Raw genomic sequence first — 23,610 nt, 5'->3', positions numbered from 1 at the left:
ACTTTTGGTAATGAAAGGGGCTTCCAAGGAGGAAGAATGTTGAGAAAGTTGTTATATGGAGGTACACGGTTACTCAATTTCTTAATTTATTAATAATTGAAAAGGTTAACAAATGTTTTGGTCAGCTACAAAATCATCTTTTACAATTCATCCTAACTACATGTGTCACACAAGGAGTGATAACTATACAGCCATTCCTGCAGGATTACATTTATTTTAATGGGGATGAAATGTTATGAAAAACTAGGTTTTTCCAAACCCTAATCTTTGCAAGTAGAGGTTGTTCCTGCTGCAATGTTAGGAATGTTAATTAGAAAACAAATGACTAATGACTTGAGGATATCATTTAATGTTGATTGGTGGCAAGAGATGTGACTGAGTCTGATTCAATATAAATGGTGAATAATGCAATACCTTACTTATTTACGCTGGTTTATCAAAAGTCTTATTAACAATATTTTAAGAGTTAAGCCATACATGTTTCAGTGATGCATGTTATGGGTTCACAAGAAGTTCATATGATGGTTCACCTTATGTCTTATTATTTTGATTTAAGAGTTAGACTATACGTGTCTCCGCGGTGGGGGTTCTGGGTTCACAAGAAGCTCATATAGTACTACTTAGCATTGTGAGCGATGTGTAATAAAACCATTAAATAGGAAAATTGATCGTTCACAGATTAACTTTATGCTTCATAAAGTACAGTACCAATCCTTTCTGGTACTCTAAAATACCACATTTATTAATGTAAAAACTATGAATATTATGCCAAACAGACAATCAATAGCTTATGTATCTGCATTATGGGACCCTGTGTACAATACACGTGGACAATATATTGATGCCAATGTGTAGACTGGATAAAGAGCTATTCATTTGGGTTCCTTCTATCAACTACTTAGGGGAATTAATCGATCAGAGTTGATAAAGTGCAACTACTCACCCGTGAGGGTCTCAAGGTGCTGGGGGGAGGAGCGGCTCCGTTGAGTGCTGGGGTCATTTAAATAGCCAGGTTTTGAGGTTTTTCCTGAACTGGGACAATTGGGAGCTTGCGGGAAATGGAGGGGGAGGTTGTTTCAGGCTTTGGCTGTGAGGTAGGAGAAGGACTTTCCTCTTGTCCTGGTCTTTTCGAAGCATGCAGAGGATGTTGAAGCAGGTTGAGGATATGGTGTTTATCTGGTGGTTTATTGGGAGCGATGAGCCTCGTGTGATGCTGAGGTTTTGTGCGCGGTCTGTCGGAGTGGGGGGATTTCCGAGGGCAGGGGGCCGCCAGGAATTGTCCTATGTGGAGGTGGTGTAGCCTAGGATGAGGACTTCTGTTTTCTTGGAGTTAAATTTCAGGCAGCTGTTCTTCATACAGGGGGCGACAGCTTTCATCCCTTCTTGAAAGTTGTGCTTGGTGATGTTGAATTTGTTGATGAGGGACAGGATAAGATGGGTGTCGTTAGTGCAGGAAAGAATGTTGAGCTTGTGGTTCCTGACGGTGGTTGTGAGGGGGGCCATGTAGATGTTGAAGAGGGTGGGGCTGAGGGAGGAGCCCTGGGGCACTCCACAGTTGGTCTCTGTCGGTTCGGAAAGGTAGGGAGGGAGTCTGACCTGCTGAGGTCTGCTGGTGAGGAACTAGCAAATCCAGTTGAGGGCCTTGTTGCAGATGCCAGTGTCATGGAGTCTGGCAGCTAGGGTGCAATGAGAGACGGTATCAAAGGCAGCCGAGAGGGCAAGGAGGATGATGACTGCTGTTTCACCCCAGTTGAGGAAGGAGCAGATGCTGTCAGTGGCAGCTAGTAGGATGGTCTCAATAATGTGGTTGATGTGGATTTCACATTGGGAGTTGTCCAGGACATTGTTAGCTTCAAAGGTTTTCTAGGTGGGTGTTGTGAGAGGCTGGCTCAGTATATGATGGACACTTATGTAAGTGGACACCTTGCACTGATCCAGACAACACTTATGGTGAGTTTATTTGTCTTAGACAACATTAGAAAGCTCTCTAAGTGGTAGTTGTGGAAAGCAGCCTTCACGCTTAGTCCAGAAGGAGTGTAATGCAGCTTGTTTTACCAGAACATAATCTTATAGGTATAGATTAAGAGAAAAAGAAGTACAAACGTATTTATAAAAATATGTATTTATTATAAGACACTCAATAATACATACGGATATCTCCTAGCTGGAGATATTCACAATGTACACAAAACTTTGCATTAGAAACAGGTAAGTAGCACGGAATACACAGTGGTCCCCAGGGGGAGACCAAATCATATACTAAAATAGCAGTATATGAACCACGACTCGAGCCAAGACAACACTCAGAGGACGTAGAAGTGCTGGGGACCCAAGGAACCACCCAAGGTGAGTATCTAGGAGCCCACGGACGTACAATCAATCATTAAATCAATCAACATTTATAAAGCGCTCTACACACCCGTGAAGGTCTGAAGGTGCTGGGTTGGGGGGGCGGGGGGGGGGTTCTGCTGCTGCTACTGGTCAAAGAGCCAGGTCTTAAGAAATCGTCTGAAGGCTAGCAGGTTCTGGGTCTGACGTAGATTTGTAGGGAGGGTGTTCCAGGTCTTGGCGGCAAGGTAGGAGAAGGATCTGCCGCCGGCGATGGCTTTCTGGATGCGAGGGACTGTGGCGAGGGTGAGGTCGGCAGAGCGGAGGTTGCGGGCGGGGGTGTAGAAGCTGAGTCGGTCGTTGAGATATGCTGGTCTGGTGTTGTGTAGGGCTTTGTGTGCGTGGATGAGGAGTTTGAAGGTGATCCTCTTGCTGACGGGGAGCCAGTGCAGGCCTCTCTGGTGGGGGGTGATGTGGCTGCGTCGGGGGACGTCTGGGATCAGTCGTACTGAGGCGTTCTGGATGCGTTGTAGCCGTTTCAGAAGCTTGGTTGTTGTTCCTGCGTTGTATGCAGTGCAGGAACACAACCACATTCTCTGTTTAAATCAATGTGTAAGTTGCCGTTGTATTTTAAAGAAAGATGACCCTTACCAGTGGATTCTGAAGAAACCCCGTGGAAGACAAGAGGTTGGAGAGCCTCCACATCCGTGGATACTCTTGGAACCATGTTACCTGCACCAGGGAAGCCAGGTGGATAGGTGTGGAGTGGCATCCGAAACTGTCGTCCAACTCAATGGGATACTTCAAGAAGATGCCGCTGCTGGAGAAGGTGAAAGTGTCCGGTGGAATTAAAAAGGTAGGTTCAAGGTGAAGAGTACCTGCAAGCAGAGGGGACACAGTCTAGGTTACGCGAGGGTGACCAATGGGCAGGGAAGAAGAGTGACCACTGATGTTGGGTGTCTCAGAAAAGATGACGGTGACCTTGCAGCTGCACCTGTGAGAACCAGGCAACACTGTGTAAGACGAGGAGCTGTTAATGAGCTGTCCTATGTCGGATATCGAGAGTTGAGGGGTTGTGTTTGTCGGGAACACCAACAAGCCTTGGCAACTGCAAACAACGTGGAAAGCGAAGAAGGTACATTGTCGGGACCAGCAAGGTCCAGGAGACTCACCATAAGTCAGGGAGTCAGGGCAGGCCCCAAGCAATAAGGGGAGCCCAAAGAATTCAATGTTACCCTCAAGAGTACCCTCAGGCTGGAGGTACTGGAGTCACAAGAGGACCTTGAGCAACTCACCAAAGAAGCAGGCCCAAGGTGCAAGCGATGTGGTGTGATCAAAGATTCTGATCACTGGAGATGCTTGAGGTTGGGGCTACTTAGATCCCGCAGATCTTGTTGGAAGGAAGCCAACGAGTCTTTGTGACTGCAAGTCGACTGGGTGCACAGGGGTTCGGCTCCTCCGGCTCTGACAAGGGATACTGGCCTCAAGCTTGGTGAGAGGACAGGGCAGGACTCAAGGGATGTAAAGAACCACCACCTGTTTTGCTGAGCTTTTCAGAGTCCATGGGAGCCCAGGATCAGCAGCCCAGTCAGCTTAGTTGCAGTGCCTGCAGATGCAGGAAAGTGACTCCTTCACTTCAAGGCAGATTCCATCAGGTGTCTTGGATGCCCACAGGCCTTGAAAGGTTGCCTGTTTGGAGCACAGGCATGGATGTTGCAGCAGATGAGTAGGTAGAAGAGATCAGGAGCAGCAGGGGTCTTCCTGGACGGAGCCTTGATGCTCAGACCAAAGTCCAGTGAAGTTCAGAGTGCTCAGATTGTCAATGTTGAAGTGGTGTGTGAATTTTATCATGTCCCATGACGAATCTAGGGACCCCCCTCAGGTAACCCCTATATTAACCTAAGGAAATGGTTGGGAGGATTCAGGGTTCCCTCCTAGGATATGTCCTTTGTCCAGTTTCACACCAGAGCAGGAGCCAATGGCTCCCTAAGCTGGTTTGAAATGGACTATACAAGGAGGGCATTAAATGTACCCTCTGAGCAGGCTGAGTGGTGCTGGCAAGCACTCCCACCCGGCCAGATACACTAAACCCTGTCTGGGAGGTGATCAAACCTCCCTGTGACAGAATACCTATTGTTCTGCCTTCCCCTACTCGAGCTTCCCTCAGCAGCAGAAGGGCAGAATGGTGTCTCAGGTCGACAGCAGCCGTGTTGTGCTGTCTGGGTCTAGAAGACTGGTATCGGGAGCACTGAGGGCCTAACGGACGGCCTTTCGAGTGCTTGGAATCATCCAACTGTTTGATACCTAACATGACAGGATCTGTTACAGTCAGTTTTGAGATGGTCATCGCGTAATGACAGGGTGCCCCTCTATATGTTTTATGGCTGTCTCACTTACAACCCAGGAGAATGGTCTCTAAAGGCACTAGGGGTGTCTTGCTCATGCAGGGGCACCCTCATACCTAGAACCGAGCACCCTGCTTTCAGGATTGAAAAGGCCTGCTGAATGGGTGACATAGATTTTAAGTGCAGTGACCCTAAATACAGGGGGCCTTATTTATGAAGGACTTGCGCCACCGGTGCGTCACTTTTTCCCATGTTAAAAGTGACGCACCGGCGGCGCAAGTCCTTCATAAATAAGGCCCAGGGAACCTATATCTTTGGTAACTGGTGTTAGCACTGGCTTACACAGGCTGCAATGGAAGGCCTGTAGTGACAGTTTGAATGGTCTACCATATGTGGCATAATACATGGGGGACCCCTGTGGTACCTATGCCCACAGCATCTCAGTACCATATACCAGGGACCTATAGGTATACCCCACTATCCAATATGGGATGTACCTCAGTACTTACCATAAGAATTTAAGGGAGAAAGCAGAGAGTCTGGGGTCCTGATTAGCAGGATCCCAACCAGACTAGTCAGAAACAGAAGAGCACCAGGGAAAAAGTGGTGGTAACCATAAAGGCAGTTCCTGCTTTCCTACAGTTGTTGACAGCCTTTTGGATGACCTTGGCTGCAAATGGAAGCAGGGAGAAAGCCCTGAAGTTCTTGAGGTTTGTCGGGTCTGCGAAGGGTTTCTTCAGGAGTGTTTCCAGTCGTCAGGAAGTTGGTGGTCTAGAAGGAGCGGTTGATCATCAACATAGTTTGGTTGCGATGGCAGAGGCTGCTCTGTGGAAGATCTGTGTGGAAGGGGGTCTGAGAGTGCTCTGGAGTGGATGCTTTTCGAGTTCTTCAAGGTGTCTTCTGTTGTGAGTGGGGTCAATTTGAACAGGGTCTGATCAATGGCTTCGCATGGAGGGTAGCTGAAGATGTGTGGGGGTCTCGGGAGTTGTTGTAGATCATCTTAATCTTAAGGTAGAAGAAGGTGCTGAGTCTGTTGCAGGGGTCTTGAGCTGGTGGGATGTCTGTTATTTCGCCGCAGGGCTTGGCGAATTCCTTGATGATGGAGAAGAGTTATTTGGCGTTAAGGGAATTAGTGAGGATTCTGTCTTGGAGGGATTTCTTCCTTGTGGATTTGATAACATGGTGGTGTGTGGTGGTGGCTGCTTTGTAGGCAGCGCGTGTTTCTGGTGTTTAGTGTTCTTCCATGTCTTTTCAAGTCATCTGCAGGAGCGCCTGGATTCTTGGAGTACTGGGGTGAACCAAATTGCTTTTGTATTGTGTCTTCCTGTGACTTTTTGGAGGAGGAGGACTGTGTTGGCGCGGTTAGTGATCCAGCGGTGGAGGGAGCATGCTGTGGTGTTTGCGTCTTGCGTCGTCGTTAGTGTGGTGCTAATGAGGGTGGAGGTGAGCTGGTCTTTAGTGACTTTGTTCCAACTTCTGTGAAGGGAGAAGGTGGGTGTGTTGGTGTAGAAGAAGTGGATGCAATGGTGATCTGTCCAGAGGAGTTCTGTGGTGTGTCTGTAGGAGATGCTATTGTCTTTGGAAAAGATGGGGTCAAGTGTGTGTCCTGCTTTGCGCCTTCCTAGGCCTGGTCGCCCCCACGCTCCTCTTGCCTCCTGCTCTGCTTCCTGGTTTGCCGCTGACTATCCCCTGCAGGCGCCTCAGCCGCCGCTGAGCTGCCCGCCAACCCGCACTCGATTTTCCCGCCGCTGCCTCCCTGTGGCACCGCCCCCCCGACAGCCGATTGGCTCCCACGCTCCAGCCACCCAGCGGACCCTCCCTCCCGGCTCCCTTCTTATGACGCCCCCTCGCACGCGTAGCGTAGACGCGCAGCGAGTGCGCCGATTGTGCGCCGAAGGCGCGCCAAAGGCAAGCCCCTTTGCGCCCGTCCGCGCCTGGACCGCGCCCAGCGCCAGGACCTCTGGTCCCCGACGATGCCAGCCCACACGATGGACCTACGACGCCGCAACCCTCATTGCACTCAAACCCGACCGCTCAAGAGCCTGCCATCGAGCCACTCCGAGACGCACCCACGGACCTTTCACCTGCCAAGCCTGCAAGTTCACCTGCATCCGGACCTGCACCACAGCCTCCAAGCCGAGCACCAACAACCTCAAGTGCATCCTGCTCAACACCCGCTCCATCCACAGACACGCCATCGAACTTTGGAACCTGCTCGACACAACCTCACCAGACGTCGCCTTCCTTACAGAAACCTGGCTGAACGCTTCCTCAGCACCCAACATCGCCATCGCCATCCCAGACAGATACAAGATCATCCGGAGAGACTGCGTCAACCAGACTGGAGGAGGCATCGCCATCGTACACAAGAACACTATCCGCATCACAACCGACTCCAACGACACCTTCACCACCGCCGAGTATCTCCACTTCCAGATACACACCGACCCAAAGACAACCCTCAGAGGCACCCTCGTCTACAGACCCCCAGGACCACGTACACAATTCAGCGAAGACATCACGGACTTCATCAGCCCGCACGCCCTCCTCTCCGCTGACTACATCCTCCTAGGGGACCTCAACTTCCACCTGGAGAACAACAAGGACCGCAACACCACCGCCCTGCTGGACAACCTCACCAACCTCGGACTCAAGCAACTGGTCAACACCCCCACCCACTACGCCGGCCACACGCTTAATCCCGTCTTCTCATCCAGCAAGCACATCACCTTCAGCCACTCCACCGGACTTCACTGGACCAACCACAGCTGCGTCCACTTCAGCTTCAGAAGAACCACGACCCACCAACACCCACAACAGGTTTCTCGCAGGAGCTGGAGCAAGATCACCGCCGAGCAGCTCACCACCTCCCTCAGCCAGAACCCACCCGCCAGCACAACGGACCCCAACAAAGCAGCCCGCAACTTCACACAGTGGCTGACCACCTGCGCCGACGACCTCGCGCCACTGAAGAACCCGCCCAGCAGACCCAGAAGCAAGAAATCCTCCTGGTTCACCGACGAACTCAAGAATTCCAAGAAGAACTGCCGCACCCTCGAGAAAGCCTGGCTCCTCGACCAGACCACCGACAACATGACCGCCCTCAAAGACGCCACCCGCAAGCACCACCAGCTCATCCGCACCACCAAGAAGAAATCACTGAAGGAACGACTGGACAACAACGCCCACGACAGCAGGGAACTCTTCAGCATCGTCAAGGAGTTCTCCAATCCCAGCACCGGCAACAACGACATCACTCCTTCACAAGATCTCTGCGACTCTCTCGCCTCGTACTTCCACCGCAAGATCGCGGACATCCACAACAGCTTCGGCGCACCTTCCACGCACCCAACCGGCGAACCAACGCCCCCCACCGCCACCCTCCACACCTGGACCACGGTGACCACCGAAGACACAGCCCGCACGATGAACACCATCCACTCCGGATCCCCAACCGACCCCTGCCCCCACCACGTCTTCAACAAGGCCGACTCCATCATCGCACCCCAACTCCGGGACGTCATCAACTCATCCTTCAACACCGCCACCTTCCCGGAGAGCTGGATGCATGCTGAGCTCAGCGCCCTACTGAAGAAACCAACAGCGGACCCCACCAACCTCAAGAACTTCCGCCCCATCTCGCTCCTCCCTTTTCCTGCCAAAGTCATCGAGAAGACCGTCAACAGACAGCTTGCAGCCTTCCTCGAGACGAACGGATCCCTCGACCCCTCGTAGTCCGGTTTCCGAGCCAACCACAGCACCGAGACCGCCCTCATCGCAGCCACCGATGACATCCGAGCCCTGCTCGACAACGGGGAATCAGCGGCCCTCATCCTCCTGGACCTCTCTGCAGCGTTCGACACCGTCTGCCACCGCACCCTAGTGCAACGCCTCAGCAACATCGGTATCCAAGAAAAGGCACTGGAGTGGATCATCTCGTTCCTCGCCGGAAGAACACAAAGAGTCCGCCTCCCCCCATTCCGATCCGAGGCCACCGAAGTCATCTGCGGCGTACCACAAGGATTATCGCTCAGCCCAACCCTCTTCAATGTCTACATGAGACCTCTTGCAGCCATCGCACGCCAACACAACCTCAACATCATCTCCTACGCCGAAGACACCCAACTGATCCTCTCCCTCACCAGAGACCCCGCCACCGCCAGAACGAGCCTACACAAAGGGATGAAAGACGTCCCCGAGTGGATGAAAAGCAGCCGCCTGAAAGTGAACTCAGACAAGACGGAAGTCCTCATCCTGGGACCAGCGCCCTCCGCCTGGGACAACTCCTGGTGGCCTCCCGCCCTGGGCACCACTCCCAAGCCAACAGACCACGCACGCAACCTGGGCTTTATCCTGGACTCTTCCTTCTCGATGACCAGACAAGTCAACGCCATCTCCTCATCGTGCTTCAACACCCTGCGTATGCTCCGAAAAATCTTCCGCTGGATCCCGACCGAAACCAGGAAGACGGTCACCCAGGCACTCGTCACCAGCGATCTGGACTACGGGAACGCCCTCTACGCGGGAACCACAGCCAATGTACAGAAAAGACTCCAGCGCATACAGAACGCCTCCGCCCGACTCATCTTGGACATCCCCCTACGCAGCCACATCTCCGGCCACCTGAGGGACCTGCACTGGCTCCCCGTCAGCAAAAGGATCACGTTCAGGCTCCTTACCCACGCACACAAGTCTCTCCACGACCTGGGCCCCAAGTACCTCAACGACCGCCTGACCTTCTACACACCCACCCGCCAGCTACGCTCTTCAAGCATCGCCCTCGCCGCCGTACCACGCATCCGAAGAGCCACCGCCGGAGGAAGATCCTTCTCCTACCTGGCAGCCAAGACATGGAACTTCCTCCCCATCCACCTCCGGCTGACACAGGACCATCTCGCCTTCAGGAAACAACTCAAGACCTGGCTGTTCGAGCAGTAGTGGCCCCTCCCCCAAGCGCCTTGAGACCCTTCCGGGTGAGTAGCGTGCGATACAAATGCTATGATTGATTGATTGATTGATTGGGGGCAGTGACTAGTTGTTTCAATCCTATGTTGGTAAGGTTCTTTAAGAGGGAGGCAGTGTTTGAGTCATTGTGGCTGTCCAGGTGGAAGTATAGATGCCCGAGTGGGATGTAGTCTGTGGAGGTGATGGCATGGGGTGCGATGAGATCTGTGATTGCGTCGGTGAAGGGACCATGGGGGCCAGGTGGCCTTTTGATGAGAGTTCCACGGAGAGTCAATTTAGGGTTGGTCTCTATCTGGAAGTGGAGGTGTTCCATGAGGGTCTTTGTGTAATCCAGGATGGTGTTCATGCGGAGGGTGCTGTTGTAGACAAATGTGATGCCTCCTCCTGGATGGATGGGGCGGTTCTTACACAGGATAATGTATCTGTCAGGGATGGCAGTGGCCATGTCGAGTGCAGAGTTGCTGTTGGTCCAGGTTTCTGTGAGGAAGATGATGTCGGGCCAGTAGGTGTTGAGGAAATCCCGTATTTCTATGGCACGCTTGTGAAGGTAACAGACGCTGAGGAGGAGTGGTTTGCGAGTGGTGATATCCGGTAGGCTGCGAGATGCTGCTGGAGTACAGAGTAATGAAATGTGTAATACAGGATGTTCACAAAGTGTGAGGGAAAGTTCGAATTGAACAGCCACTGGGCTAATTATCTTTGTGACAGGGTATGGTCCTATGAATTTTTTTTTTCTATTGCCTTTTATCATCAAACATCATAGCACGAATTAGTAGATTACTCGTGCATTGTACTAACTCTAGGTGTTCTTTATCAAATTTTAGAATACACTGTTGGTTAATGTGATGCTCCTGCACTGAGGTGTGATTGGAGGTTGCTGGCCATTCAAATGGAAGAATGTTGTAATGATAGCCATATGTGCAACAGAAAGGGGAATAGCTTAGGGTGGCATGCTCCAAATTATTATAAATAAACTCGGCAATTCACAAATGCCTGCTCCAATCTTCAGTATGAGTGATTGCTAAACACCTAAGTTACTGTTCTAATGTCTAATTTAAGCATTCTGTTTTACCATCAGTTTCTGGGTAAAAGCCAGTAGATACGAGAGCATCTATTTTGATCAATGAACATAATCTCTGCCTAAAATGTGAAATTAATTGAGTGCTTCGATTAGATGTGATCACACTATGAATGCCATGCAAGCTAATAAGAGTTTGTGAGAAGATGGGTGATAATTCAATAGCAATCGGTAATTTAGTCAAAGCCATGAAATGCCCCATCTTTGCTAGGTGATCTACCACTACTAGAATTAACGTGTTTCCTTGACTGCGAGACATTTCTATGATCAAAGTGATGGAGATAGAATGCTATGGGGTAGGTGGAATGAGAATGGGGTGCAGCAACCCTGCTGTTTTCTTGTGCTTTGCCTTACATTGAGCACAAACTGCATATGTTGTGATATGTTTCTTAATATCGAAATTTAGTATGGGCCAAAAAAATATTGTTGAGAACTAGCTATAGATTTCTTCATTCCCGCATTAACCCCCATATCAGAATCATGTACCCAGGTTAAAACTTGTGATGCACATTATAATTTAGGACCTAGATATTACCTTGATGACATAGTAGCCCATCTCTCTCTTCTCTGACCATATCTGGTTTTAAACATGTCTCCCTATCAATATTTCATGTGCACTCTTTTAGTCTGGTTAAAAAGTAATGAGTGTTGTCTAAGTTAATCCAAACCATTCCTGACTTTGGGAGGATTAAGGATGGCTCATAAATTAGATTTTTTCTGTTTTCCACTGAAGTTATATGAGACCTTAAAAGGGCATCTGCCTTCCCATTCTGAGGACATAGACAGTATTTTATGAAAAGTCAAAATCCAAGAAAAATAAGGACCATCAAAGCTGCCAAGGAGTAATGGTCATAGCTCATTTAAAAAATTGTAAATTCTGGTGGCCGAAATAAATTTAAATAGTTTGTCTGGTCCCCATCAGATAATGACCCCTTGTATCAAAATCCTGTTTTATCGGCAACAACTCTTTTTCTGAGATTATATAGTTTCATTCATATGGGGTCATTTTTTGAGAATAATAAGCCACAGGGTGCTTCAAACCGGTATCCGGGTGACCCTGAGAGAGAACCCTTCCCACTGCGTAAAATGAAGCACCTGCTTCATGTATGAATGGGAGGTTAACATCCGGATACCTCAAGATATGGGCTTGAATGAATTGTTGTTTCAAGGTTTGAAATGCTTGTTCTGATTCTCCTGTCCGAGTAAATGTAGCTACCTTTCACAAAAAGCAAGTGATGAGTTGAGCAATGGCTGAAACATTTTAATGAAACGCCTGTATAAATTGGCAAATCCTAAAAAAGCTTTGAAGAGATTTTACATTTAATGGGGACTCCCATTGAGTTATGGCAGACATCTTCTTCTCATCTATTCTTATGCCTTTGGGATTTATTACATATCCTAAGAGTTTGATTTCTGAGACATGAAATAAGAACTTTTTAAGTTTTGAGAACAGTCAACATTCCCTCAATCAACTCAAGAGGGCCTTCTCATGCCCCATATCTTCCTGATTGGTTTTTGAGTATATCAAAATGTCATCAATATAGATCATACAAAATATGTCTAAGTATCCTCACAGTACATTGTTCATTAAATATTACAAGGCTGCCGTGGTATTGCAGGGTTCAAAGGGCATGACATGATACTCAAACAGTCCAAATATAGGGGTCGATTAGGATGGTGGACGGATTGCCCACGCCGGGCTGGCGGTAGCCACCGCATGGCCGGCGGGGGAAATCCGTCCACCATCCTCACAGAAAAGACCCCCGCCATATTAGGATGGCTGGGGTCCGAGGCGGACGGCAAGACCGTCCGCCGCTTTTCCGCCGGTCGACTTCGCGACCAGCGGAAAAAGTGCTTACATATGGTGGCGGTGTCTGCGAGACACCGGCAACCATATTACGATGCCGGCGGTCCATTGCCTTTCCACGGCGGCATTGCCGCCGTGGAAATGCATACGGTCTTTGCTTTGGGGGCCCATTGTGGGCCCCCAGGGTGAAGTGGGGGTGGGGGTGCACATGGGGGTACCTATGGTACCCCCCTGCGTTTCACAGTACAACATGGCAGGCACCGCGCGCCATGTTGAAACGCACAACATGCATTTTCAGCATTGCAGCGGGCGGTGCTTTTAGCACTGCCCGCCGCAATGTTAAAAATGTGGGCTGCACCCGCCATTGTGGCGAGTGCATCCTAATTCAACACACGGGACCTCCGCCCCTGTGGAAGACGGTCCCTTCCTACAACAGGATGGCGGACGGACTTTGCCTGTCCGCCATCCTAATCGACCCCTTAGTCCTGAATGTGGTTTTCCATTCATCATCTTGTCAGACTCTAACAAGATATTGAGCGCCCCGGAGCTCCAACTTGGTAAAAAGTGTCGCTCCTTTCAACTGATCCAAGAACATCAGTGTTAGAGGTAGAGGATACCTATTTTTTTTACTGTCACCCAATTTACTTCTGTATGGTCTATACACATGAAAAACTCACCTCCCATCTTGGGCACAAATAAGAGAGGAGAAGATGCTGTCTACCTAGAGGGTTGGGTAAGCCCTGTTGCTAAATTCTCCTCTAGGTACTTTCACAAATGTTGGGTCTCTGGCTCAGTAAGAGGATAGATCCTGCTGTATGAAATTGCTGTCCCGGGTACTAGGCCTATCCGGCAATTATATTCTCAATGTGACCTGCAACTGACTGGATTTTTGTTTATCAAATCCTTCCTGATGATCTTTATACCATTCCGCAAAAGTGTTAACACACCAAATCTGAGATTCAGCACTTTCGTAAGTTAGGTATTTGGCTGGGTACTCTTCATTTGGCGCTTGAAGTACTAACTCCTTTACACAATGTTTCTTACAAATATCTGAATTCATTAGTACTGACCATGCTGCCTGCTGAACTGAGGGGCCATGGAGTGTTAAACAAAGCATTACCAATATAAGCCTAACCGTGATGCACTATTTGAACAAATCAAATGTGTTCACAGTGATCTTTACCAATTCTCATAATTATTTGCCACGTATCAGAGCAAATTGGTCCCAATGAGAAAGTGTTTCTGTCCACAACTTTTACTGGCTTTGGTATGTCTTTCTGATACAAGGAATTCACAACTCTCTGACAAATTTCTGATTGACAAAATTGCCAGTGGCCATATAATCTAATAAACCAAGAATCTCTAGTTCCTGACCACCTGGTATTTGAACTTGGATGCTAATGTTCAAATGAGCTACATAACTTTGTTGGGTATTGACCAACACCACATAGGTCTCAGTAAAGGCCTCTCTCAGATAAGGGACCTCAATACTATTTGTGAAAACTAATTTTTCAAATCCTCCTTGATATTGGAAACAGTTAGCACCACCGCCTGTTATGTTGGTTCGTGTTTGACAGTCCTTTATAAAATAAAGTCCACATGTAAAGTCCACATTTGTAAAGCGCACAATCACCCGTAAGGGTCTCTAGGCGCTGGGGGGCCGTCGGGAAGATTAAGCGAGCTATTGCCCAGAGTCACATGGTGCTGGGCTAACCTGCCGCCGGAGCCGGGGATCGAAAGAAGGGGATAAAATGCCTTCCTTTCCCACAGTACACACACACAATTTTAGTCCTCTTCTTTTTCTCACTATTCTGTGGTCAAATGACCCCAAATTAAATTAATTTGCATTGACTCTACACCATTTGAGTTTTTGCTCTATTCATCCATTACAGGTTTGTTCGGTCATATCACAGTCACATTAGGCCTATCTCCTTTTCATTCTAACAGTCTGTGATCTAGAAGTTGTACAGCTAACTCTATCAACAACTCACAATTATCTGGACTAAAATGACAGGGAGATTAAAAAGGCATTTTTGGATTCTACTTAGTCAGTGGATATTTGATGTCTTTCCCCCTGTCTGTATCTGTTTGATCCATAGAGCGGGGCCTCGTATACCTGAGCACGGTCCAGCTGAGGTGAGGTCCAGTCCCCTGTCATTTTGGGTGAGAAAAAAATCTTATAAATATACATATGAGATATTATGGGAGCACATGAGTTTGTGAACATTATACTAATAGACCTATATTTTTCCGCAGATTACCCTTGATATCCATTGACATGGAGGATTAGTATATCATGGTTGGTACAGGTTGTATCGTTTCCAACCACTAATATCTACTTTGTCCACTAATTTTTTTGGTGCACTATCTAATTTTGTTTACACATTTTCCAACAGTAGCAACAAGTTAAGAGGAGTGGCCCTGATAAAAGCCACGGGATTTTTTGCCCGGTAGGCAGAAACATGTTGGCCCATTTCACGACAGATATTTGGTCATACTGTCGTTTGCGCTGTTCCTGTTTTTAATTAGGGGTTGTGCCTTGTTTTCCATTAAAATAGTAGCTTTTAAGACACGTCTTCCTATTTTGACTCACCACCTTTGGTTTGTTTGTTGCACTGTGTGTTCACGATTTTCACTACCATCAAAGATTGGCTATCAGAAGGTGGTTCATAGTTAACTGTGGACCAGATCCAGTACCCATAATTTACTGTGTGGCATTTGGTCGATGATCAAGGGACCTGCCAATCCACAAGTTGGACGGCCAAATAATATGACTGATCACCTGGTCTGTTTGATGGTTATCCACCACGAGATGGTCTGGATCTTGTCGACCAGCTTTTGAATAAGTTTCACGTTCTGTGTTCACGGTCTATTGCACATGTGTTCCTTATTCTTCTTTTTTCCTTGTAAATCGCTTAACGGTGACTGTAGCACCCACTGACGCATTATAATCGATGTCAGTCAGGCCAGAGTAATTGGCTTTCAGACCTCCTGCGTTCTTTGTGTTGTTCATATTGTGTAGCTGGGGACGTGAACCAGGAGTAGGTCTTTAAACTTTGTTTCCCTCTGACCCTCTCTTCTCTGTCTGTTGTGATATTTTTAGAGCAGCTGCCTGGCTGAGGGTCATTTTGTTCTGGTGACTATACATTGAAGATAGTCTTTCACAGTTAAGAAACTTTCGAACTTGTGGTTGAGATATATATAGATTTAGTTTATGTGAGCAGTTTCTTTGGTCCTGGCTGCACCCATATGTCTAATAACGCACACTGATTCATTTTACTTACATCATGGCAGAAATAAGCGGCCTAGCTTATGACGACACCGTGTACCAGTGCATACTAGATAGTATGGCTAGTATGCTAGAAGCATTACCAGTAGCTACCAGTGGCTCGGGAGACGAGTGGACTAAGATTTTAGTTTTTAAAAAATCACACTCACGTACTCTGGTACACGGGATAGCTATGGCTGAATACTTGAGGGCCAGCTGTGCACCCCCAGGTCTAATTGTCACAAATGCACCACGCCTGTTCTTGCAGGACAGGGCTTTCCTGAAGGATTGGTCCCTGATAGCCTGGAGGTGCACAAGAGATTGGCTGATCCTGATCATCAGTATGGCAAAAAGAATAGCTGACACTATTCTAGTGGAAATGCAAGTATTGGAAGCTTCGATAGAGCCACTATTACACCCACGCTGTTTAAGAAACAACAGGATGAATCTAATAAGAATATGAAAGAGTTTAAAGACACAATCCTACAGACTAAGCTCGATAAGTTCAAGAAAGACTTGTCTAAGTTCAAACATGAACAAGTGTATCCTTACACCAGCGATAGTTATACTCCTCCTGTGTTTAGGAATAACGGCAAACGCTTTGGGTCAAACTTTTCAGGCTCCAGCTCGGCTAGTAGTGACTTAGACAATACCAACACATCGCCATTTCAGCATAGAGGGCGTGGGTGAGGTAATAAAGCTTACTCGCATGGGAACCAACCCCCTAGCCATTTTTAACAATGGTGGCCACCTACACCCTGGGGATACCCACTGCAACAACATCATGCGTATCCACCACCACCGGGAAATTTCCAAGGGTTTCCCAACACCCAGCCGTTTTTAGGGTTTGGCACACGCAGGACGCGGGGCAGGCGATGGTCGTCACAACAACTAGGGGTCCAGTGGGAAGACCAAACAGGCCCACACTCAGGGACTCGGAGTCAGGCAGCCAAGAATCTTCAGAAAGCAGGGCCATCGGTGAATCCACCCTCATAGTGAATCTGTCCACGAAAGTGCTACGCCAGATTGAGGAACAAGTATTAAATAAAGGGCTTGGATTTGTTATGTCCAACAACGGAGACCCTTTTACCCTTCAATGCGAATTAAGTCAATTCTTTAGGAAATTGAAGCTTCACTACTTCTTTAAGAACAGAATCGATGATCAAGACTTAACGCTGGAAGTGAATACAGGTTTGAAGGTCAAATCCAAATTCCAAGCCCCTATACACACTGTTCCCCCACAGGTTCTGGCTTTCGAGAAAGCGGTAGGAGATGAAGTTTCCAAACTATGGAATACACAACAGAGGTCCTTTAAGAATCTATCGGGGCCTGAGCAGAAGGCACTGTACAGTTTGTCTGATGATCAGTCAATAACAATAAAGCCTGCCGATAAAGGCGGTTCTATTGTTATTTTAAATACTACTGATTACAGATCAGAGTGCCTACAACAATTGAGTGACAGATATGCATACTTGCTGTTAGAGCAAGATCCCACTGACAAACTAATGAAACTGATTAAATGTCTGGTAGAGGAAGCATCTGCGGAAGGTTGGATTACCCATAATGAGGGGTTGTTTTCGATAACAGAGTTCCCCGTTATGCCATACTTTTATATCCTCCCAAAGGTGCATAAGCCACAGAGACCGCCCCCTGGGAGACCTATTATCTCCGGTATAGGTTCGGTCTTGGAACCGCAATCCACCTTTGTAGACTTTTTTCTCAGGCCTATTGTGCTGAAGATGCCTACCTATTTACAGGACACAAAGGATGTGCTGAGAGTACTCCCAGAAATTCATTTTGACCCAGAAAGAGACCTATTGGTCTCTTTCGATGTCGAGTCCTTGTACACCTCTATCCCTCAGGATGAAACTCTTGAAGTGGTTACACCCATCCTGGGGGACAACATTTGTGACACTATAACACCGGTACCCTTTATTATGGCTCTGGCCAAACTGGCCATGAAAGATAACTACTTTCGTTTCGAGGATACTATATACCTCCAGACCTCTGGAACGAGCATGGGCAGCGTTTTTGCGCCGAGCCTAGCAAACCTGTACATGCACCAATTTGAGCAACAGCATGTGCTTACGCCTACCAACCCGTTTCATGCATCGATAAAATGGTGGAAACGCTATATCGATGATATTTGGTCATACTGTCGTTTGCGCTGTTCCTGTTTTTAATTAGGGGTTGTGCCTTGTTTTCCATTAAAATAGTAGCTTTTAAGACACATCATCCTATTTTAACTCACCACCTTTGGTTTGTTTGTTGCACTGTGTGTTCACGACTTTCACTACCATCAAAGATTGGCTATCAGAAGGTGGTTCATAGTTAACTTGGGACCAGATGCAGTACCGATAATTTACTGTGTGGCATTTGGTCTCGATGATCAAGGGACCTGCCAAACCACAAGTTGGACGGCCAAATGATATGACTGATCACCTGGTCTGTTTGATGGTTATCCACCACGAGATGGTCTGGATCTTGTCGACCAGCTTTTGCATAAGTTTCACGTTCTGTGTTCACGGTCTATTGCACATGTGTTCCTTATTCTTCTTGTTTCCTTGTAAATCGCTTAATGGTGACTGTATCACCCACTGACACATTGTAATCGATGTCAGTCAGGCCAGAGTAATTGGCTTTCTGACCTCCTGGGTTCTTTGTGTTGTTCATATTGTGTAGCTGGGGAAGTGAACCAGGAGCAGGTATTTAAACTGTGTTTCCCTCTGACCCTCTCGTCTCTGTCTGTTGTGATAATGTCTATTTGCTGGGTCGTTCCAGAACCTTCTGGTTTGTTCCTGCACATGCTAGCTTGTTTCAGAATTGTCTGGATTGTTCAGATAAATTGCAACGTGCTTTCAAAGTCAATTTATAAGAGATAAGTTGACAACCTAGTTTCCTTTTGCCACAGGTTTAAATTAAGTTTGTTCATTACAGTCCTATTACATGTTAACACTTGTGACTCAACCCTGCCCTCAAAGTGTTGGGAACCATCTGCATGCATCTACATGAATGTACCCCAAAAGACCAACCCCCTAGGATGTTCTGTGAAGCACTTGATTCTGTAAACTGGGTGTCCATGTCAGCAATACAGCAAGGAAAGTTGCTATGGGGCATTGTGTTATCTATGAGGATATGGCACATTTCTGCACTCTCATAGTGCCTGAGCACTTCTGGCTCCGAAACACCAGTGCAAGCAGCTTTCCGTATAACTCCATTGTTTCGGTGTTGTGGTTAGAATAGGCTTAGAGGCTTATTCTTATTTGTATGTGTGCTGCCACTATTTGTGCGGACATGAATTGAATGCTTGACTGAAGTTATCATATTGACTTACCATAGAATTAAACTTCTGCATAATAAATGAGAACTAGACCCAAATATTTTCCATGAAAAATCTATGTGAGGGAATAATAAACTCAGTGCAATTAATTTGTTTTTGTAACCCAAACGTCTTTTTATACTTCAAAAATCATATTTTATTTATGTCAATCCAGTGCATTGCTTCTGCAATTACTCAAATCTGCTAAAGTATCATTATTATTGACTTAGGTTACTATACTTCAATATCTAGATTCATTGCTTGATATAGTTCAACTGCTAGACAGCTTTACTTTGCATGCTAGGGTACAGTCAAAACTTTAAACAGGGGTTCCATGCTAGACTGCATGAATGTTCATATTTTCAGTTTCTGAAAATGTTCCAGTTTTGTGAAGCATGGGACATCTGCACACAAAATGGGATCCCCCATCAGCGAGTATGCTGAATTTCCACATGCAAGAGTTGTTAAGGCCCTAGTATTCCCCTTGCTACACTTCCATGACAGAACTATTATTATTAAGTTGACTTGAAGCTCATACTTCTATGCACAATATATATAGGAGTCCCAGATAAATAAAGGACCTGCAACGTACAGGAAGCAGCCTCAACATACAGAGGCAGATTTACAATAATAGGGACATGCAGCACAGCAACCAGAGTGGGATCCACACAAATCACATGACTCTGGACTCTCCTACGTGCTCCATTTTCATATAAGTCAGTCTTTGTTAGGTTTCTCTTGATGCAGGATTACCCTGGGTTAAAATACTCCAGTCACACACTACGGAAAGTCACATTTGACTGCATTTGAATGCAGTGTCAAACCTTTCTTCTCCCACAAGCTATATACTCAAGTGAGAAAATATTTATTGTTGGGGGAAGAGTAAACATGATAAATGAAGTGAAAAACTCATGAAGAGGGGCGTGGCCAACATGGCGGCGGAGTAGGACGTGCTTTACAGTCCCTCCGGCGCCAAAAGAATCACCGCTTTGTATAGCACCCTCTGCGGGGCCCACCCAGGCACAAATTTGGGGTGCCCGGTGCCCCGTAACTGTTCTGCAGCGTCCGGACCTACATTTCGCCCCGGCGGACCATACAGCATGGTAGGCGGACGTGCGGCCTGCACCCATGTGAGGCCTAGGGGGCGGCCTGGGCCCGGCTGCAGGAAGGAGTGAGACGGCGGCAGCGGTGTGTCGCAGTGACCAGAGCGGGAGCGCCCTCGGGCCCGGAGTGGCCTAACGTAAAGACTCCCCTGAATTGCTGGTGCGGCCCTGTGATTCTGCTGCGGGTGCGTTTGGAGACCCTGGAGCACACTGAGGCCTGAGCGGAGAGGAAGTGCGGAGCGGCGCCGCTTCTCCGGGTCGGCGGTGCCTGATATCCCGCATTACCATCGGAGCTGGGAGGCCTACCGGCACACGGACCCCGTGGCCGCGGACCCAGAAGGAGCCGAGCAGAGTGCAGGCCGTCGGCGAGGAGGCAGGCAGCGGGGCCCAACCCCTTCCAGCAGGGGGAGAGCGGTGCGGCTAGAAGAGCGGGAGCCGCGGCCCTGAGGCAAGCTCCGGTGTGGTGTAGCTGGCGCCTAACGAGACTGGCGCCCATCGGGAGGAAGGCTCCGCCAGGCACAAATCGGTGCACAAGCAGAGGTGAGGAGTCGAGTGGGGGCGTGTGCCTCGGCAGTCGGTGCATGCCCAGCTTGGGAGAGTCGAGGAAGGCGAAGGGCCTGTGTTTGAGACTGCCCCCCCGCCCGGCTGGAACCCCAGTGGCCGCTCATGGTTCGCGTGACCCGCGGGGAACAGAGGCGCATCCCCCACAGCGCACTGAATTCTGTTGGCAGGAGCACCCTGGGGAGGTGAATACCCGCCATCTTGACCCGTGAAGTGGTACCCCCCTGGCCGAGCATTTTTGAGAAGACAAACTGTGTAGGCGGCAGGGGTGAAATACGGCAGAGCTGCCGGGGGAGACCTGAAAGACCCCTAATCCTGCTGGATAGCGGTGTCAGTTGCCCTTAGTGGGGGCGGGGACCTCAAGGTGAAGCTTGCCTGGTGTTGCTCACAGCTCCCTACGAGTGTTTACTGCATGAACCGCGTGTGCAGAAGGAAGGGCTGGTAGTGGACAGGTGTTGGAGAGCACAGGGTCTGCTAGGTGTGGCCTGGACACTTAGCTTGGGGCCCCGCCGGTTTCTGGGTTCAGAGCCCTTCGTTGCAGTGTGGAGAGCAGGCGATTCTGGACGAGTGTAGTGACCTCCCATATCTACCACAAGATCTGGCTTCGGCCTAGACGCAAGTCAATATGGCGACCACCAGACCAAAGAAAGATAAACCTGGGAAGGACGGGATGTCGAAAGGGGTGACGCAGCCTTCATTGCGGGTCGTTGACAAGACTCCAGGACAAGGTGAGAACGAAGAACCCACTACTAAGGCCTTCATGATTGAACTTTTTGCGGCCATTAAGGAGGATATATAGGAGCTGCGCTCCCAGCTAGCAGCTGACATGCGTGAGGTGCGGAGGGATGTGGATGGCGTGGGGGAGTGGGTAGCAACACTGGAGGAGCACGACGTGGGGACAGCAGAGGACATCCATCGACTTCAGCAAGACGTGATTTGTCTGACAGAGCAAAACCTAGATCTACAAGCTCACACCGAAGACTTGGAGAATAGGTCCTGCCGTAATAACATTAGGATACGGGCAGTGCCTTGGAAAGGAGAGGGGTCGGACTTGAGGGAGTATGTGGAAGCACTCCTCAAGCATATCCTAAATGAGGACGACCTGCAAGCCATAAGAATGGACCGAGTGCATCGAGTTGGATTACCACGGGGTCCCAAAGCCCCTCCCCCGGATATCTTGGTATGCGTACATGACTTTCAGCTGAGGGAGCGGATCCTCCGTAAGGCACGCGACTTCAGTCTCCTGCAATTCCGGGATCATCGCCCCTTGGTATTTCAGGATCTGGCAGCCTCTACACTAATGAAACGGCGGGAATTTAATCCTGTCACCACTCACCTACGAGAGCAAAATGTGCCCTACTCTTGGGGGCATCCATTCCGGCTCATCTTCAGATGGCAGAATAAGCTGGTCCAGGTACGATCCTTGGAAGTGGCCATGGACCTTTTGGGTTTGGAGCGGCTGGACTCATCGTCCGACGGTAGCAGCTCAACTAACAGACGACGGCAAAGCTCTACAGATTGACAAAGAGTGGGCAAGCCTGTGCCTGCAAGGAGGCCCGACATGTCAGCAAGCTTGCAGGAGAGGGGTGCATACAGTTGCTTCTTTAGCCCTGGTGACTGAGGAGGCAACTGAGGACCGTAAGGCGGCCTTGTGAGGCCCAGAGAGGGTTGATTGCAGGCGCCGGAGGGGGCAGCCCCTACAAGGTACCTCTTGTGCTTTATGTCCTTGCTCGTGAGGAACTCCTGTTTTACGAACTGGAGAACTATTGACTGGTGCCATGTCCCCTTTCCTTTGGGACTTGTTTCACTCTGTTTTTCGTATTGTGTTTTTCTTCTTGGGGTTTTAGTGGGGGCAGGGCGGGGGTATAGGGGGAGTAGTGGTGGTAGCAGGGGATTGATCGCTTATGGCACAGAGCTGATTGAGGGGTCCTCACATGCATGGTGGGTCAGAGGGGAGGGTCTGGAGGGGAGATGGGCCACACAGAGGGGGATGGATCTGGTGGGTTTGGGCGGCTCCGTGACACCACTGGCAGTTGCGGTGGGATGCACGATGGGGACGTCATTCACTCATTAGCTCAGTGTAGAGGGTTGGGGTGGACGGCCCCTGAGGAACATTATCGTACGTCCTATCGATGATGCTGCTAACTCTAGGGACAAGGAATGTTAAGGGGCTGAATTCTCCCCAGAAGCGCCAAAAGATTTGGAAATATATCATTGACCACCAGTTGGATGTTGTGGGTCTTCAAGAGACCCACCTGACTAAGTCAGATGACTCACGCCTTAAGCACAAACAATTCCCACTTATTTATAGATCTTCAGCCTCCACGAAGCAGAGGGGAGTGGCCCTTATGTTCCGCTCGGCCTTGCACTTTCAGCCTATGGGAGTACAGAGTGATAAAGAGGGGCGCTGGGTCATGGTGAAGGGCCTCCTGCGGGGTAGATTATGTACCTTTGTCGTATTTTATGCACCTAACACTGGCCAGAATGGTTTCCTCCAAACCCTCTTGGGGAAGGTCATAGATTTTGCTGAAAGGCCATTGATTACCATGGGGGACTTCAACTTGGTCTGGCAGAAAGACCTAGATAGCACTCATTCACAGAGATCTGACATGGGCTCGTTTTCCCTTGATTCGCAACAGAAAATCTTGGACATGGGCCTTTTTGATGCATGGCGTTCCCTGTACCCCCACTCTAGAGACTACACCTTTTTCTCACACGTTCATCGCTCTTACTCCCGACTTGATCACTTCTTCCTGAGTCAGTCTCTCCGAGGCGACCTTGGCGAGGCCAACGTTTTCCCATTGTCCGTTTCCGGCCATCGCTTGCTCGCAGTGTG

The sequence above is a fragment of the Lissotriton helveticus genome, chromosome 4_1, assembly GCF_964261635.1.
Source record: "Lissotriton helveticus chromosome 4_1, aLisHel1.1, whole genome shotgun sequence".
NCBI lineage: Eukaryota > Metazoa > Chordata > Amphibia > Caudata > Salamandridae > Lissotriton > Lissotriton helveticus.
The sequence above is the reverse complement of the archived record's forward strand: the minus strand, read 5'-3'. Positions refer to the sequence as shown.